Source organism: Harpegnathos saltator, unplaced genomic scaffold (genome assembly GCF_003227715.2).
Source record: "Harpegnathos saltator strain DR-91 unplaced genomic scaffold, Hsal_v8.6 scaffold720, whole genome shotgun sequence".
NCBI classification, from domain to species: domain Eukaryota; kingdom Metazoa; phylum Arthropoda; class Insecta; order Hymenoptera; family Formicidae; genus Harpegnathos; species Harpegnathos saltator.
In genome coordinates, this window is record NW_020230561.1 from 766,540 (window position 1) to 787,135 (window position 20,596).

General features: G+C 33.4%; 1 protein-coding gene across 14 annotated transcripts in view; it reads right to left on the bottom strand.

Moving 5' to 3' along the window:
- pHCl-1 (pH-sensitive chloride channel 1) overlaps positions 1–20,596 on the bottom strand; it is a 158,295-nt gene that overhangs the window by 102,036 nt on the left and 35,663 nt on the right. For all 14 annotated transcript variants that reach the window (XM_025305899.1, XM_025305896.1, XM_025305893.1 and 11 more), the window contains exon 2: positions 3,008–3,192. The gene's annotated coding sequence lies outside the window, so the exon portion shown is untranslated. The remainder of the gene's footprint in view (positions 1–3,007; positions 3,193–20,596) is intronic.

Below are 20,596 nucleotides of genomic sequence, written 5' to 3' on the forward strand. Positions count from 1 at the left end.
ATGAGCTAAATAATGAATGCTGTGTATTTTTGATAAATTATAATAATAACTACAATATTTTCTTTCAGAAGAAGATAAATGAAGAAATGAATAATTGTCAAGTTTTCCCTTATTTCGTGAAAATAATGTAATATATATTGCATCACATCCGGAAAATATAGTTAACACTTATGGTACATACATGCGCATGCGCTATCTTGCATGTACATATACATAACACATATATATGTGTTAGTTTGAATGGCAGTGAAAACATAATTTGTCGCTGCTTTATAAATGATTCCAACGGGTCGAGCTAATCCTATTTTGGTGAAAGTATTTTCGCGGACAACTTCTATGAGAAAAGCCTTGACTTAACCAGATTGCTATACCAATCCACTTAGAGACGAAAGCTCATATTCCAATATTGATGGCAACACCATATTCATACTCGACGACAACACATAACTGTGTGCAATTATCACTTCTCCAACCGGTGCATTTTAATCAAACAGTACAGCTATTTTTACCAATTGCTTACGCAGAACATGGCAGGAAATGAGCTGTAGATTACATAATTAATCTAGGTGAAAATAGTGTAAAACCCTCCTTTTATAAAAACTGTATAAAATTTTAAATAAAATTTCTATCGTACTTTACTTTTTTCGGATGGCGGAAATAGATAACTTTTTTGTATTTTCTATAACATAAACTTATGAACATAAACAAGGATATAAATGCTGTTGATCCGGCGCAAAAATTTCTGTTTCTTTTTTCCTTCTTTAATATTTTATTATGAATAGGGAGCAACATCTATATAGGGTGTCTAATTTTAATTTATCACCTTTCGTAACTTTGCAGAGAACGGTCGTAGAGAAAAATGTTTTAGACAAAAGTTATTAAAATTAATTAGTAGAAAAAGATGATATAATAAAAAATGAGGTTTCCATTTAAGAAAAGCAATAATCAGTGAATATCTTGAAAGTGGCACCGTTTGTAAACAAAATGATATAATTGTTTTATGTCTCTCTTGAAATCATACAACTTTTGTCTGAAATATTTTTTCCTACGGCCGCTCCCTGCAAAGTTACGAGAAGTGATAAATTAAAATCGGACATCCTGTATAGACATTGACATAGCAGGAGTAGTTCACGAGGCAGTATATGACCATAAGAAAATTATACAAGCGACGAGTACGCATGGAATAATAACTATACGTCTTGCATACGTCATCTCGAATACGAAACTCGCTACGATACACTTAAGTACGTGTTAAATCGTTAAATATTGAAGATATGAACGAGACGTCACTCGTAGGGTCAAATATACGAACATAACGTGGTGTTGCGTGCACATAGTATCATCCTGAAATTATGGTGAACTTACGTGATAAAATTAGTGAAAGCTTCCATGTGAATAACTATAAAGCAACACCTCGATAATAATTGACCGCATCAGCTTTAATATGGAAACGTAATTCCTGGCCCTTTTATTAATCGCTTTGCGAGCTACATGAAATAATTTAACGAAAATCTGCTGAAGTTCCTAAAAAGTTAATGCGAGTCAAAACAACGCTAATTCCATTCGATGTTAAATTTCTTTATTTATTCAGAATCGTATCTTTATCCCACTGTGGGGGTAAATTAATTAGCATTATTTGTAAAGACAATTCTCACACGAAATGTATGTACGCATATTTTTGCCCGCAACTTTTTAAATTTGCATTTCAGATTACAATGCGTACTTAAACAAATATAATCTGAAAGCGAAAGCAAAATTTCTATATAAGCAGACAGAGGCGTTTTTACTCCTCTATGCATCGAATAAATTTCTATGCGTCGCACAGATCCGAAGCGTTATAACAGTGACACATTGACATCATTGTGGCAGGGAAAGAAAAAGGGAACACCGAGCAGTGGTAGTGGGCGATGGTAGTCAGACCGGCAGACGTGCAGTGGTATGAACGTTACCAACAGCATACAGCTGATGTCGTCCGATCAATACGGGGCGTTGCGGCACGGAACGTTATAGCTACGTCAGCTATACTACACACAGCTACTGTGGATCAGCCCATTCCATTCTGAGAGTCTGCGACTCATTTTCACGCCATGCTTGTCACGCTCTACCCTTTGTATGGCCTCACAAATCTCAACTCGTCCCCTCTTTGTTTGCCGCAATGTGTCGTCGGAAGCAACATCGTACTAACATATGCTTGTGCAGCCATTGGACACTTTGTTTTACCTCTACGTGAATTTCTAAATCAGAAATAATATCAAAGATTCACGAAAGTCTGGAAGACCTTTGCAGGATACCAAAATTATCAAAATTGAAACGTGTCTTGGGCATCGCTCATGATGTTTTTCGATCATACGTGTTGTACAATTAATGTGATTAATTGGTACGGCCAGCGTAGAAATAAAAAGGGATGTATGTGTCCTCGAATGATTTCACGCATGTTCTTTTCGTTCTCCTCACTTGTCGCTTTATTATCTTGGAGGAACTTGATCCTGTTAGCGAGTGTCTATCAAATCGGCGAACTTATTGACGCAGTTAATGTCGCAAGAAAGGAACTTGACCGTTGTCGAGCGGCAGTCGCGAGGTGGAGGGAACAGGGGGTTCCAGAATAGAAGAGGTCAACTTCATCGAGGCTGTTTAATCATGTCGTGGCACGAATCACGACGGTACGAAGAATCACGCAAAGCGGAAAGACCGAGCGGGGTAAGGAATAAGCAAGGGACAAGGTTACATAGACGATGCGGTATAATCGTGGGAGAAACGAAAACGGACGGTGTCACTAGGACAGATAATGACAAGTGGTTAAAACTCAAATTCCGAGCCTTGCGAGTCCTATCTAAAATAATAAAAGTAATGAAAACAATAAAAAAAAAATTGAACAAAATCACCGTTATTCGTAAAGAAACCATTTGTTACGTATTTCCTCAAAATAGAAAGATATAGGGTTTCTGTTTTTACGCATACTATTATTATATGCGCTATTGTTTCGCATATATGTCTATCGTCAATCTACCTTAATGTGAGATATGTGGCTGGTCGCAGTGGATGAAGCAGGCTGTTGCTATTCGTTGTGTATATTTTCCTCTTCAACTCTTACAAACAGTCATCCTCATGCTCGGCCCTCTTCATCCACTTTCACGAGTGGAAGTCCTTCAGCGTTTCATTGTCGTCTCAGCATGCACAAGTTGCCATCACCATCTGCGAAAAAACAAATAACCTTACTAATTACGATACGATTTTCTTGCGTTAACAATCGTGCGTGGGGAAATTTCATTTGCGATCAAGATGGGTAATTGTGCTTCTGGAGTTCTCGCTGATAATAATATAACGGTAAATATGAGTTGACGGAAGAGACATATCGACAATTCACTAAAAATAATATTTATCGTGTAGCATGAGTGAAAATGATAATCAACGTTACAAATTAGGAAATAATATAGTTAGCTACATTTAAATTTTCATTGAAGATACATCAGTCTGATTTGCTCAAAAATCCAGGAGTAAAGTACAATTTCAGTGCTATTATGAAATATTTCGTTTAAAATGGATATTTTATACATGTTTTGAACATAGGACATTGATTCCAATATATGTTTTATCAATATGATTTAAACAAATGATTAGAACATGATCTTTTAATGAAACATTTAATATAAAAAAAGACAGATTTTTTAATGTAAAATGATTAATATGATTAATCTGGTTTACTGATAAAGACATTTTTAAATCATTGTACTTTTAAATAACTCTCTCTCTCTCTCTGTCTCTCTCTCTCTTTCTCTCTCTCTCTCTCTCTCTCTCTCTCTCTCTCTCTCTCTCTCTCTCTCTCTCCTTTTGCGGATGCGCGCACGCACGTGTATGTGTGTCACTTTCTCTCTATTTCCCTCTCTCTACCTCTCTGTGTCGTCATGTTTATACTTAAGGGAATTTTCCCTCTCCACCTATCTACTATCGCCCAACGTCAGCAACATTACTTCAACGTCGGGTTAACCGAGGTGGAATTGATAATCTATTTACCAATGTCATTCTGAAAATCCTTGGTCTGCTTTCCTCCTTTCAACGTCACTCAAAAAAAATTTCGTCTTAACGTACAGTGTGTCCCGTTTTAAATGAACCAGACAAAAATCTCGAAGAATATGAAAGATACTAAGAAATATTTTAGACAAAAGTTGTATGGTTTCAAGACATAAAGCAACTATATCATTTTGTTTATAGATGGCGCCACTTTCGAGATATTCATCATTGACATATTGATCATTACTTTTCTTAAATGGAAACCCAATTTATTTATTACATCATTTTTTTCTACCAATTAATTTGAACAACTTTAGTCTGAAACAATTTTTTACTTGTCTAACATTTTTTGAGATATTTAAGGAAAATTTGGTAACTTTTACAATATTTAACTTACGATATCTCGCTAACTATTTGTCGAAAAAAAAATTGTACTAGACATTTTTACTCTATTTGGTTTCAAAAATATGTAATTACAATAGCGACCTGACTTTTGTTAATTTGATGATTTTGAAATTTTCAAAGGTCGATAAGTTAATAAAAGTCAGGGTACTATTGTAACAATATATTCTTGAAACCAAATAGAGTAAAACAGTCTAGTATCACTTTTTTTTCCGACAAATAGCGAGTTATCACAGCGATAGTTAGCGAGATATCGTAAGCTAAATGTTGAAGAAATTATCAAATTTTCCTTAAATATTTAAAAAAATATTAGACAACTAAAAAAATATTTCAGACAAAAGTTGTTCAAATTAATTGGTACAAAAAATGATATAATAAAAAATTGGGATTTCCATTTAAAAAAAGTAATAATCAGTGAATATCTCGAAAGTGGCGCCATCTGTAAACAAAATGATATAGTTGTTTTATATTCCCTTTGAAACCATACAACTTTTGCCTGAAACGTTCCTTAGTATCTTTCATATTTTTCAAGATTTTTGCCTGGCTCATTTAAAATTGGAAATCCTGTATAACTTTTAATAATTCTCTCTCCCTCCCTCCGTAACTCCCCTTCTTCTTCGTTACACTCCTTTTTCCTTTATTTCATGTTTATAAATGAGAAACAGAGATTACAAATTGAGAAGGAGAGATTGATGTTGTTCTCGACGTAAATGTGTTTCCTAAGTACTTTATATTTCTTTTTTAATTAATGGTCAATGTTTATTTTATTTTTCTTGCTCTGTTGAATACTCGTTCGTTTTGCAATTTCGTTTTTGAAGTAAGATGCATTATCATTTAATAAAGACATCATTATGTCGCGTCGGTAATTCCATTAATTATTATTTGCTATAGTTATTATGTATAGGAATGATTATATCAAATCTTATTGAGATTTCGGCATTCACAACTCTGCTATTTCGAGCTTGTACGAAGGACAGTCGGATAGATTTAAAGTCAAGACAGGAACAAAATATTGTTCTTGGGGTCGAGGCTAAGTTCAATATGCGAGAAGACAGTACTTATATACAATTATATTTATGTCTCTCGAATTCTGATACATCACCCAGATGGTGACTTAAAGTAACGTATAGAGGTATCGATCAACAAGTTATATAGGTACCTCAAGAACACGTAATATAACCGATTGTGTAAAGATAATATGCGGGATAATAGGATTGGCCGACTGGAATTATACTTGCACGAGATATATTCTCAATTGTGTTGGTGTTGTTAATGATGTTACGGGTAATCAGGATGTAAATGTTAGTAAACGTAATGTGTGGATTTGCTTGCAGTTGCTAACATACAAATGCGTAATAATTTGTAATTGGCGTTGATTTTATCATTACAAAAATTTAATACTGCTAAATTAACAATTAATTACCAACTTTGTATATTAAAAGTACGTTATTCGTAAATTCTAGTGATTCAGTTACTGAACTCGTGATCATAAATATTTCAGCGTAAGTGGGCAATAATTAAACACTATAACAAGAGGTGGTAATAATTAAACGCTATTACAAAAGAAATATTACTTTGTTGATTAGTAATAAATTAGTTATCCAATAATTTCATCACTAGTCACTAATAATTTTAAGTATCTAAATAACGGTTATTGAAATAAAGACTGCTAGTATTTTAAAACAATTTAATAATGTTAATAATGTCTCGCATTAATGATTAGTACCTAGAAGCAATTAATATGAAATTTGTTATAATATTTTTCTGCGATATATTTTATAATTCGTCATTTCTTTTATAGTCTTAGAAATGTCCAGGAATTTATTTTAGTCCTATTTATTTATCAAATATTATAAATAATATTTTGAAAATAAATATTCATATAAATTTTTGACAACATAATTTTTCCCCTGATTATTATGAATTATTTTATACTATGTTCTTTTTCAATCCAACTTACTTTGATTTAATTTATTATAATATTTAATAAAAAATTAAAAAATTGTATATAGCGTAATTTGATATTATTCGTTGTACAATGGAGACTACATCATATTAATTGCAAATTGATTATTGTTGCGTTGTTTTCAATATATGTCGTCATTACTATACTTTTTGAAGAATATAAAAACATTTTATAACTTTATAACCTACTAAGATATTATCACAACTCAGTAGCGTCACCAATTGCCGTTTATTTATTGAGAGAAAACAATGCTGATTGCTGTTAGAAAAAGAATGATATATGTTATAACCGCTGGATCGGAATCGTGAGAGGACACTTTTCTTTATTATTTAAATGGAAACATCAGGCATTAATTTATTTTGTCTTATTTGTTTCTATCTTATTTACTTCAAACAATATATTGCAATAACAACGTAATAAAATCACAATAATCTATAATTAAGCACTAGCCAAATAATTACTGAAATATTGGCAATATTCAATCACGAATTTCTTAGTAATTCCAAATATTAAATTTATAGGGCATTAATTTATTTTTTTCATCGCAACTATGAAATGCGGTATTATATTTCCCATTTCTGTTTGATTGATTATACCAATAAAAGTATTCGACACTTTAATGTTCGTTGAAAGCAAAAGGAACTTTTCAACGGCGTAAAGTTTTAAACTCTCTCTCGCTAAGGTATCTTGTAATATTTTATTTAGCTAAACCGATGATAAGCCAAATGCTCGTCAACTCCACAATTACAACAGATGAATCTATTGTTACATTCAATAGCGTAATTATGATCGTAATTATGATCATTTGTTAACAATTCAAGAATCGAAATTTTATATTCTACTTTCGTTTATTTAAAACTCAGAACGACAGTTAACAGAATGGTAAGCTGTTAACCTAGTAGATTTATATTTTCATACATTTTCTAATATATTTCATATATATTCTCATATATTTTCCTCTTAGAATGTAATTTGCTCATTTAGTAAAGATATATCATGTGATATATGCTGCAGAGCAGTTTTATGCCAGGTTTTTGTGCCAGATATCAAGCTGTTTAAAAAAACGGTGAGAGCAATAGGCGAACAATTTGGCAGACGCAAATACATCTTATATCTACGCTCTGCGTACAAGCGTATTTCGAATCTACTTCCAATTTTATACGCGTTTCTGATATGCAAATTACGCGCGAGATAATGAAAATACAACGGAAATATTGTGATCGATAGCGAAAGTACAATTCCAATAATGATCGATAAAAAGCAGCCCGTCGATCTGTCGAATCGTGATCAATGATGTATAATATATCCCACTAGTAAGTGTAACGGCACGCACGTCGCATATAGTATATTTAAACATCGGTATAGATTTATGGATATATATATATATATATACCTCAACATTCTTTTTTTCGGCAAAGAACATTAATATTGTGCAGCAGGGGTATGGAAATAATCAATATCTAGAAAGAACGAGAAGGCAAGAGAGAGAGAGAGAGAGAGAGAGAGAGAGAGAGAGAGAAAGAGAGGGAGAAAGAGGGAGGGAGGGAGAGAGAGAAAGAAGGCAAGGAAATATTGATGAGATTTAAATATTACAGTATTCCCAAGCTACCTGTACACTCTCAAATTATGTCGTGACTAATTTACTCTAGCAAGTCTGATCGCAAATATTCTTTGGCACGCAGACGATATGAAACGGTGGTGAAACTATTTGACATCGGATCCTACATGCGGACGCACACGAGAATCCACGAATGTAGCCAAAAATTCGAAGTTCGTTGTTATAACACGATGCGATGCAATGCAATGTTGCAAGTCTCGTCGCATCCAAAGGAGTTTCAAGGAAACATTCTACGCTAATAATTACTGTGTGACGGAAACCGATCATGTCGGGAAAAAATAACATACCACATTTCGGTAAACTATCGCAATAGAGGGCCCACCTCCTGTAATTTGGATTTTGTTTTATATTTATAAGGATCATGATTCTTCTGAGTGACTTCTTAACTGTCGCTCATTGTTTATTAAAAAGTTTCATAAATAGAACGTTTTTAACACCGAAACATTTTTAACACCGTATAGATAGATTAAGCTTTATAACATTAAAACATCTACAGCCTAATTTAATTTTACCTAACCATCTGTATGGTATAAGAAATATACATCTCATTTATGAAAGCTTTTTTTATTAATAATTTTTTTATTAATAATTTCTTAAAAAACAACGATTAATGACTGATACTTTTTAAAGGATACTCATAGGATATATTATATACCTATATATAGTATATACAGGGTGGCCCACGTAAAGTGTTACGTGGGCCACCCTGTATATATTACGTTACGTAAAGTCCATAACTTTAAAAATATTTATCAAATAAAAAAATTGTTCATAAGAAAGTTTCATGTATTCGAGTGGCCTCTCTAACTATATAAACGTAAAGTCGCCCCAGCTTCCCCTTTAAGAAAAGACGGGGATAACTTCATAATTTTAAATAGAACCCCCTATAAAATGTTGCATATATAGATTCTACGGGAAAAAACAAGTAAATTTTATCTGGAACATTTATTTGGAAAACGTTTCTATCAAAAGTTATAAGCATTTAAATCTTTAGCGATTTCATTCATGATTGAACTCCATTAACACAAAGTTCGCGATATAACAAAAACAAAAAAGACCTTAGAGTACATAATTGATGTTAACCAAAAGAAACATAAATAAACACATTTATCGGGAAACGTAAATACAGATCACAGACAAATACAGATCATCAGATATTTAGTTAGTTTTGAGCTGGTTTTTCTCCTATTAAGTTCGAAAATCATGGCTCGTTTTGACGTGGAAGTTAATATGTTGCTAATTCTGGGAGAATGTGAGAAAAATTATCGACGTGCAGTGCAACTATTTTTAGAATGTTACGATATTCAAAAATCGCATATGGCATATATTACGAGTATAAGGTCACTCCTTCCAAAGATTTTAGTCATTGCTCATTGTCTATTACAAAATTATTAATAAATAAATTTTTGTATTAGGTGTGTGAATTAATTCGGTCCATCTGGCGGTCAATTGCTGTACTATGTCATTTTCTTACCACAAATGTCTGCAAAAGGCTTTATTTTTTAGTTTTGATATCTGGCAATAATATTCAGTTGATAAACGTTTGGGTTTGTAACAATAACATCGTATTTATCTGATTCGAAAATGTCGAAATTCGAGCCAAAAAAGCATCATTTCCGGGAAGTTCTCATTTTCTGTTTTCATTTGAAGAAAACAGCCGCTGAAGCTCATCGAAAGGTTGTAGAAGCTTATAGTGAAAGTGCTCCCACTGATAAATCATGCAGAGAATGGTTTCGACGTTTCAAAAGTGATGATTTTAGTGTCGATGACAAACCTCGTCCAGGTCAGCCGAAGAAGTTCGAGGATGAGAAATTGCAGGCGCTAATCGATGAAGATCCGTGTCAATCGCAACATGAATCGCGCAATTGTTGAATGTTGATCAATCAACAATTTCTATGCGTTTGGCAGCCATGGGGAAGATTACAAAGAAGGAAAATGGGTGCCATACGAACTGAAAGAAAGAGACATCGAGAGGCGAAAAGCCATGTCTGAAATCTTGCTTGCCAGGCAAAAAAGAAAAGGTTTTTTGCATCGTATTGTGACTGGAGACGAAAAGTGGATATATTTCGATAATCCCAAACAAAGGAAATCCATTAGCGACCCAGGAAAACCATCCATATCGATACCGAAAGCGGAATATTCACGGCAAGAAAGTAATGCTCTGTATATGGTGGAATCAGAAGGGTGTAGTGTATCATGAACTATTAAAACAGAGCCAAACCATCACTGCCGAACTTTACCAACAACAATTGATCCGTTTAAACAACGCATTGAAGAATAAGCGGCCGGAATATGTAAAGGGACACGACAAAATGATCTTCCAGCACGATAACGCTCGGCCACATGTTGGAGAGATTGTGAAGGCCACCTTGGAAGCACTTGGCTGGGACGTTTTACTTCACCCGCCGTATTCACCAGAAATTGCTCCATCCGATTATCACTTGTTCAGATCGATAACACACGGGCTTTCGAACCAGCACTTCAACAATTATGAGGAAATAGAGAAATGGCTCAATAAATAGATCGCTTCGAAGAACGAGTCGTTTTCCCGTCACGGAATGCAATAACTGCCAGACAGATGGGAAAAAATAATAGCAAGCGATGGCAAATACTTTGATTAATGTACTTTTTTATGTTTTTTCGTTATAATGTCTTTTTTGGAAGAAAAAAACGAACCGAATTAATTCACACACCTAATATTATATAATATTAGGTTCATCGCAATTCTGTATTATCGTTTTTTTATCCCTTTATGTAAAGTTCATAATTCATGTGGAAATATAAGCAGTCTTATATTCTAGTTCCAAGCATCAGTCAACATCACAAACTTTAATTTCTCATATCTTTGTGATAAACAAAGAGCAATGGCAAAAACTTTTTGCAAGTTAGAGCCATGTTCTCGACCAGCCATGTATCAAGGCTATCGAAATCGGTGAGGTCACTAATAATATCAATATATTTAGTTTATTTTCTTATATTTTTATAATGTCGAAAAAGCACCTTGCGCCACATACGATAATTTTTATCGAGTCACGCGTCAGTTGGTATCTATATATCGTTGAAATTACGACACAAATAAAAGAAAAGCCATCACGACTTTGTACAAAACGGCCGCGACAAACCGATGAAGTCTCGGCGTTAGGTGCGTGCGTCGTATCAGTCTGGCTGGCACGAAAAGACACTACTGTGTCATGGCCACAGAACATGGCCTCCCTTAAAGAAACGAACATTTGTCAGAGATATAAGCACGTTTAGTATTCTATATGGTATTTTTTGCAAAGGAATGACATATATGAGAGCAAAAAGTCAAATATTTTAAACGTTTTTTCTTTTAAAGTCGTTTTTAGCGTTAACTTAAAATTTAGAGTTCGTTAATGTATCATGTTCGTTTTTGAGATCTCTCATCCAAAATAGATAATATATAGATTTTTCTGGATAAATGATTTAAAATGACATTATTACATGTAATATTGTTGGCATAACTTTCATACTAAAGTATATCGTAAATCGTGAATAAAGATATCGTGCTAATATTAAAGATTCCGCACTTTATTCGTTGAGTTGCAGAAAAATATCAGATCATATTGTAAGTCCTTTGTTACTATGATGTGGTAATTATTATAACGATGATTATTGACTCAAATTCTGTTAAACGCACGCGCGAGTAACGAAGTTCCTTTGTACTTTTTAAATAATTTATCGAACTTATCGTTGCCCTTGCAGAAATTTAATACTGGGAATTACTAAAAAAATTTGTAGTGATTGAATACTGTCAATATTTCAGTAATTATTTAGTCAGTTTTTAATTATAAATTATTATAAATATATTATGTTATTATTGCAAAACATAATTTGTAGCAAATTAAATAGAAACAAAGAAGGTAAGGTAAATCAGTGTTTGATGTTTTCGTATAAACAAAAAAAAATATAATAATAGCAAAAATATAATAATGAAAAAAATATAATATGAAACATAATAATTATGAAAAAAATTATACTCATCTTCCTTGTTATCAAAAGTTTACGTTGTTTTCGTAAATATTTACCTTCAGAATATTATTTATAATATTTGATAAATAAATAGAACTGAAACAAACTCCTGGTCATTTCTAAAACTATAAAAGAAACGACACATTACAAAATATATCATAGGAAAATATTTTAACAAATGCCAGTATTGCTTCTATTGGGTGAGTGCAAAAGTTCGTGCGGAGTTTGTGAGTAAAAGTCACACAGTGATTAGGCAAACAAAAATCTTTATTCAATCAATGATATATTCTCCATCGTTTTCTATAATCTTTTCCCAACGTTCTGGCAGCATACGGATGCCTCGATCATAAAAAGCGCGGTTTAGATTCGAAGAACGAAGAGACGCCGTTTTTTAAGGCCTCCAAAGAGTTAAATTTTTTTCCATTTAAATAATTTTGCAATGACCGGAACAAGTGATAGTCAGATGGTGCGATATCAGGAGAATACGGTGGATGCGTTAAGACATCCCATTTCAGGCTCTTCAGTTTGCGCAGCGTCTTTTTCGAAACGCGTGGTCTGGCGTTGTCGTGATGAAAGACGACTCCCTTGCGATTTGACAAAATCGGACGTTTCTCTTTTATTTCTCGATTCAGATTGGTTAATTGGCGACAGTACTTGTCCGAATCAATCGTTTCGCCAGCGGGGAGAAGCTCGAAATAGATTAGGCCCTTGCAATCCCACCAAACAGAGAGCATCACCTTCATCGGGTGCAAACTGGCCTTTGGCATTGCGTCACCATGCTCACCTGATTGTTTCCATGTCCGTTTGCGCTGAACATTGTTGTAGAGGACCCATTTCTCATCGCCCGTCACTAGTCGATCCAAAAACGACTCGTTATTGAGCCGCCCGAGTAAAGAAACGGCTGCAGAAATTCGCTTGATTTTGTTCTTCTCGGTCAGCAAATGGGGCACCCATATATCGAGCTTCAAATCGAATCCCATCTTTTTTAAACGCCGAAAAGCGGTTGATCGGTCAACGTTTAGTGCTGTAGCAACTTCTTCTGTTGAAATTCGCGGATTATTGAGCACTAAAGTACGCAAAACATCGTCATCAATGTCAGAAGGTCGACCAGAGCGTGGCTCGTCTTCAAGGTTAAATTCTCCGCGCCGAAATTTAGCAAACCATTTTTCCACAGTTCGTTTAGCTGGTGCTTCATCCTGATAAACATCCTGAATGTTTTTTACGGCTGCGGCAACGTTTATTCCCTTCCGAAACTCGTAAAGCATAACATGCCGTAAATGCACCTTATCGATACTCATTTTTAAAGTGATATTTCTCGAAGCAGTTTGTATGAAAACAAATGATTTTTTTTTAATAACAGCTGAAGACGTCACCTTTCCAACGTTATATAATATGTAGATGGAAGTATTAATGACAACACTTTACGACGCTTATAACTCCATCTATTGAAACTCCGCACGAACTTTTGCACTCACCCAATACAAGGTACTGATCGCCGATGTGGAATGTCATTAAATTACTCTAAAATATTAGCTGCTTTTATTTTAATAATCGTTAATATTCAAGATCATTAGTAGTTAGCGATGAAAGTACTGAATATCATTAATTTATTAATTTGATTAATCAATAATATTTTCTGTAACAGTATTTAATGACTAAGCACTTCAATCACCACCACTTTGAATGCTAAAATATTTGTAGTCACTATGAATTCAATAATTGAATCATTGGGAATTACTAACAACTTGTGATACACAAAATAGGTAATTAATTTACCAATTTTACTAATTTATCAATATTAAATTTATACAAAGATTAGCTTCAAATAAACAAAATACCATAAGAGAGACTGATGTGGCATTATAAATCATTAATTGTAACTCATTTAGAGAAACTTAGATACTTCTGTTTAATAGTTATGACGTTTAATAGTTTAATAGTTATGACGTGTGGGGTGGGTACCTTATGAATTTAATGAAAAAAATCGTTTAGATTGCATCTTTATTTGCTATTTGCTACATAAACATAATAGAAACGAGTTATTTTTTAAATGTTTAGTGACGAGCGGTAAAAATACATCATTTACAACACTGTAAGAAAAAAATAAGGAGTAAGAGAAATCCTCCAGAGGATTTCGTAAGAAGAGGCTCCATTAGCGCAGCCTAAGGTCAGCCTTCGCTCAAAGAAACTTTTATATTTTTGCTTTTATATTTGTAACTTTTATATTTATACCTTATATTTGATAAAACTTGAAGGAAACAATATATTATGAGTTTTTACCAAATAATGAAAAGTTATCAAATTTTAATAAATACTGTCTGCATTTACGCTAGTTAAAGATACCGATTGACAAAAAAAGTTTGAAATTGGCGAGTCTCGTAAGGAAGTTGTTTTTCATCATGATAATACAAGACCACACATGTTTTTAGTCGGAAAAAATTGTTGAACTTTGGTTGGGAGAGAGAGAGAAAGAGAAATAGAGAGAGAGAGAGATAGAGAGAAAGAAAGAGAGAGAAAGAGAGGTCTTATTTCACCCATCATCGCATCTCCTGACATCACCTTCAAACTACGCTGGCTTTAAAACAGTTGGAACGGTAAAAAATTAAAATCTTTAGAGACCGTCAAAATTTACCTGGGTAACTTCTCTAATGAAAAGTCAATTCCATATCGAAAGAATAATAAAACTACCTAGAAGATAACTCGAAGATAATTCGGTCTAAAAAAGTGTCTAAAAAAGTAGTGCATACATTATTAAATACGTTTCAGCTTTTAATATTTAATTTTTTAATTTTAACTGCTACACAAATATCTGAAATTTTCTTACCAATCCAATACGAAGTAATAATCTGATATTTTAAATTTTGCCTAAATGCTTGATCTGGTTTTCGGCTTTCTCTCTCTCTCTCTCTCTCTTTCTCTCTCTCTCTGTCTTTCTCTCTGTCTCTCTCTGTCTCTCTCTGTCTCTCTTTCTCTCTCTCTCCTAACCAAACCCTAACCATGTTCATTGTAAATCTGAAGTTCTCTTTCTAAAGTTTTATAAACATTCCGTTCATAAAACTCATTTTTTCAAGCAGAAGAACGGTCTGAAATTTCTCCCTGAAGAGATGAACTGGAATATTCACTAAATATTGGAAATAAATCCACGATGGACACAGGACCAACACAGAAGAAACTAGATGAAGCAAAATATTAAACCCTTAACTAAATTCTGTGGATTTTTTGCTTAAAAGTATTTGTTGAAATAAAAAAGTTACAACAATTTGTTTTAATTAAAATAATTATTATCAGCTTCGACGATTCTCTGCCATTTCTCAAGCAAGAATTGGATTTCACGGCGGTTGAATGGTGGCTCCTTGAAGCGAAAGAAACTATCGATCTAATCATTCGTTTCATCGGCATATCGGAAGCACTGTCCTTTAAAGTCATGTTGCATGAAATGAAACAAGTGATACTTCGAAAGCGCAACGTCTGGAGAGCAGGCAAGGCGAGGAAGAACTTTCTAATCTAGATCTGATATAGTGTTAGCGGTGGTTTGAACAACGTCTGATCTAGCGTTATCATGTTACAAAATGATCTTCGACTATTTTGACGCTGCTAGTAGATTTTATTTTCCTAAATTTTCCTTCAATTATTAACTAATTATTAACTGTAGCGCTCCGATGTTACCGTTTATTACAGATTTTAGCAACTTATGATATGCGACTTCTCTTCTCATCCCACTGCCATGCAGAGAAGAACTTTGTTGAACTGTGAAAAGCGCGTCTTGGAATATGTGGAGCTGCTTCGTTCGCATTTTAACCAACCTCGTTTTCGATTAATCTTGTCGAAGTATATCCATTTTCATCACCAGTTGCAATTTTCTAAATTAAAGAAAATAAGAGAATGCAATGGCGAATGCAATGGCGAATGTACATTTTGAATCAAACTAAAAATATATTTATGTCAACGCGAAATGACTTGTCATAATTCTTTTTTACAGCAGAATAAACAACTTGTGATGAATAAAACAAACATGGTCAAAAATATTCTCTCACCAAACATTAACGCTACTTTAATGTAATGTAATTCATAAAACTCAGTTAAAGGCCTGATAGTAATCAGTGCTATTGAAACTTATTATGTAACAATAACTTCGCTTTTACTGCAGCGTACTTCATACAGCTGTACGTGCGTACACATGACGTAAGTTACTTATTGTCCTAGGTAATAAGTAACTTACGTCATTATGAAATACTAACGCCCACATCTCAGGCATATGTATATCGCTTCACGCGTCCAAAGGACATTTTTCTAGTAAACCAATAGCGCTCTCCGCTATTATCTTCTACATCTACATTTCATTCCTCAGTTCCTGTATCTCATAAAGTACATGAAAAAAAGTCGCACAAAGAAGACTCTAAACATTTAAAATTGTTTCTGTATGTCAAACTCGTAAATACCAATACGCATATTTATTTCATCTTAAACAGCTACCGAGGCGAACATTAAATTTAAGATATCTGCCAATGATAGAATAGACAGTTAACACACGTGAGATATCTGATATATTAAAGACAAGATCTATTTCAAATCTTTGTACTGATGTTAAATTATTCTCACGAGTCAATCCAGATGTTCGTGACTAACACTAGTGTGTGGAATGTCTTATTAGTTAGTCGACCATATCAAAGAGAGACACGCGGTAGGTGGGTGAAGGTTGCAGTAAAAGTCGTGATTACGGTTACGAAAGAAGTGTAGGTCGGCGATATGACGATCGATTTTGCTTGCCGATGTAAAAAATAAATGCTATTCTTTTTCTTCCGTTCTTCGTCCATGTTGACGAAAGATGAGTGTCATTATTTTTGAATAGTCGAGAAATCATGAATCCCAATATATGAATACTTAATATAATTAGGAATTCGAATTGGTCGAATTAGCTCGAGCCATCTGATCTGATTCTTTAGAAAAGTTCTCTTTCGCGTGCGGAACATATGAACTTGCATATTTAAAAAGTCGATCGACTTATACCGTATCTCAAAACAGACTATAGCGATTATACCTAAATATTGTTTTTTGATGACTAGTGTTACTTATATGTCCAGACAATTATTCATTAAATTAGATATTGCAACGTGTACATTGATATAAATTGCTCGTGAGAGGTTAAAAACTTGCGAAATGCATGTATACAAAAGCGCAAAGATAATTATAAATAAATGGTTGATCGCGAGGGGATTCCATGCCGAAGATAAATGCTGGGAAAACACAACGGGAGACGGCAAACTCGTCTATTCCTGCAGACACTAGAGTAAGCCATGTGTTTTCGTTCTCATGTAATTTTCTTTCATTCTTGACATGCGGTCGATCTCAATGAGCGATCGTACCGATTAATAAGTGATTTATGAAAGCCGTGACACCGTAGTGTCGCATATATCTGACGTGTATCAATAGTCACAATAAACTATATACTCCTATTATAATTTCACGAGAGAAAAATTAATATCACGCTATTGAGGACTTTAACAAAATTTCCGGATGCTCCCAAATTTCATCAGCATTTTTAGCTTTTTCAAGAGAAAATAAGAAAAATAAATATATGCAAAATGCCCTATTTATCATAAGCACCCTGAATATCTCTACTTCTGTAGAAGATATTGAAAAATTTGAGCATCTTATCTTTGAAAGCATCAACATTATAGTTATAAAACGATGTCCTTCAATCTCGTCGTCTTGAAGACTATTTCAATGTTTTTTCGTATTACATATTTTTTATCATATAGTATTACAATAAATATCAGAAATTCTAAAAATTATTCAAGACTGATGTGAAGCCAAGAGTCATAAAGTAGAATCATTAAATATCAACATTATAGTCTTCATCAGAAATACAGACCGAAACCGATTCAGTCTCTTAATTTCTAAGATAATGAACTTGCTTTCACAAATTCAGTGAAATACTTAGGAGTCCTATTTCTTAGGATATCCTAATCGATAAACTGGAAACAACACCTTATGAATTAAAGAAAGAGATATTATACGTCCATCCATTTAGCGTGTAAAACATGTAGCATGACAATGTAGAAAGGCTATCCAGCAACCAGCAAATAACAATAACAGTTATGTTATTTATAATCAACAATGTAAATATAATATAACACGTGTGTTATATAAAAGTTACATTATTAAGTGGGAAATTATAACTAATAATAAGTTATATATTTATCATTTAGTGTTTATTAAATATGAACAAATCCTAGAAGTTAAAATCTAAAACAGAAAATCCTATAGGGCTCTATAAAATAGTTTTATCAAGATGTATATTATATATGCCATGATAATATGGTGGCTCAATGTGGAAAAAAGTGGAAACTAGGAACTTGCTGAAAAGCTTACAGGATAAAATTACCTGAAGGCGACAATAAAAGCCATAATAACTGCACCTACGAAAGAGCTAGAAATAGTCTTCTGTGTATTCTCTTTGGACATGATTGAAGTGGTCTAGTACTACAGCATACAATATCTAGTAAAGTCAAGGGAAGAGTCAAGGGAAATGGAAATACAGACTAAAGCATACTAAGCTCAGATGGTTGCAGGGATATCTTTTTACTTTAAAATAAGACAAAATTCTGAGAAAATCCCAATGGCACAAGAGTTTCGAAGTATATGAGATTCAGAAAGCTAATGAAGCGGAAGCATTTTTTCAAATGAAGATCAGACGAAGGCTGCCAATATTTCAGGCTTATAATAGAAATAATGTCGCCCAGTAGAACAGAAGAACTCTCGACGATAAACAAAATGAGGCTTGGAGCCATAAATGGACTCTTGATAGAACATACGGCTTGAGAGCCCTTTCCTATACATATTATATAGGGTATATTCCATGTAAAAACCCTATTCAATATAAAAATGGCGCACAGCAGGGAATGTCGTTTATGTAAGTATGGTAGGAAGGACAATGAATATATATTAATGTCATTGTTCGGCCCTGGTCTGAAAGAGATACAAACTCTGAGACTAAACTTTCCTAGAATCCAAAGACATAACATTCAAAGAGATAAGCGAGTAAAGTTAGCAAAACTATTATATCTGATTTCAGATAAAAGACTAAGACTACAATTACAAATAAAATTACAAGATTTATAATAAGTTAGATTGATCTATATAATTTTAGTATATATACTATATCCACTTGCAATTACTACTATATACAGGGTGTCCGGAATGTGATCATTAATATTTTGTGTACTGGTAGAATTCGTTAAAACAATTAAAAAAGTCCTGTGCCATTTTACAATTTTCTCAATATTTATTCCGTAATTAATTAAAATGTGTAAACGAATGAGCGCACGAGAATGCGACAGGACGGGCTCTGTGTATAAGAAGATGGCTTACCTCGCGCGGCGAGAGACAACCGTAAGCAATAAGAGGCGTGCGCGTGTGACGAGGAGCGAGCGAGAACGACGAGCGAGCGAGCGCAAGCGACAAGAGGCGGCCGCCCAGCGCTCTCTACGCGCTCATTGGCTCACATGTTTCAATTAATAACTCGATAACTATTGCCAATTTGACATTATGGTACATGACTTTTCTTCTCGGCTACACCAAATCTACCAGTACACAAAATATTAATGATCACATTCCGGACACCCTGTGTAGTACTATTACTATCATGTCAGTAGATAAATTGAAATAAATTCAATAATTTATATCATTATGACCTTTGAATGACCTTAAGTCTAAAATTTTGTTTTATGACTTTGAAAAATTATTTAATTAAATTATTTGATAAAACTGTTGTTTGCATGGAAAATATTAAAACGTAAGAAGTTTCACCCATATCATATTTTATACCAAAAACTTCATGATAATCATTTTGAAAATTATGCCCAATTTTGTGGGTAGACATTACATAAAACTGAAGAAGATAATATTTTTTTTGGCATTTTGTTTAGAGATGAATTCACATTTACAAATCACGATCAATTACATACAAGAAATATGTATTATCAGTTCATTAAAATTCTGTATTACTTCATCAAGTAATATATCAAAAACTCAAGAATAAAGTTTATAGACTCTCTTTTTATCAACAAAACATTAAATATTGAAAAACATCACAATTTTTTGCTTAAAATTTTGCTGGATTTATTAGAAGAAATTGTACAGATGGCAAATATGATATAACATGATGAAAGTCCAGTTCATAATACATATGCATTAGATGCAATGTTTTCTAATTGATAAGTCAGACGGAGCAAACGTAATGTAGCTAATTCGTTCATCATACTTAACATCATTATATTTCATCTTAGTATCTACAATACCATGAATATGCATGAGTACATTAAAAATGTTCATCATAGTATACAATCTGATATACAGGTTGCTTCAGAAATAGTTGGCCAAACTTTAAGAGCATATTTCACTTATTGTAAGGATGAAAAAAATCATATAAACATGGGTTCGGAAACGTTTCCTTTTCAAGTTATAAACATCTCTTTATTTCAGTCGCACTGCTCGAGAGTTCCTGTATAATATTAGGTCAATCGAAAAGTTCCGTCCGTTTTTTTTGCAAAATATGGCTTTATTTAAGAAACAAAATGAAAAAGTACATCAATCAAAATATTGTCCATCGT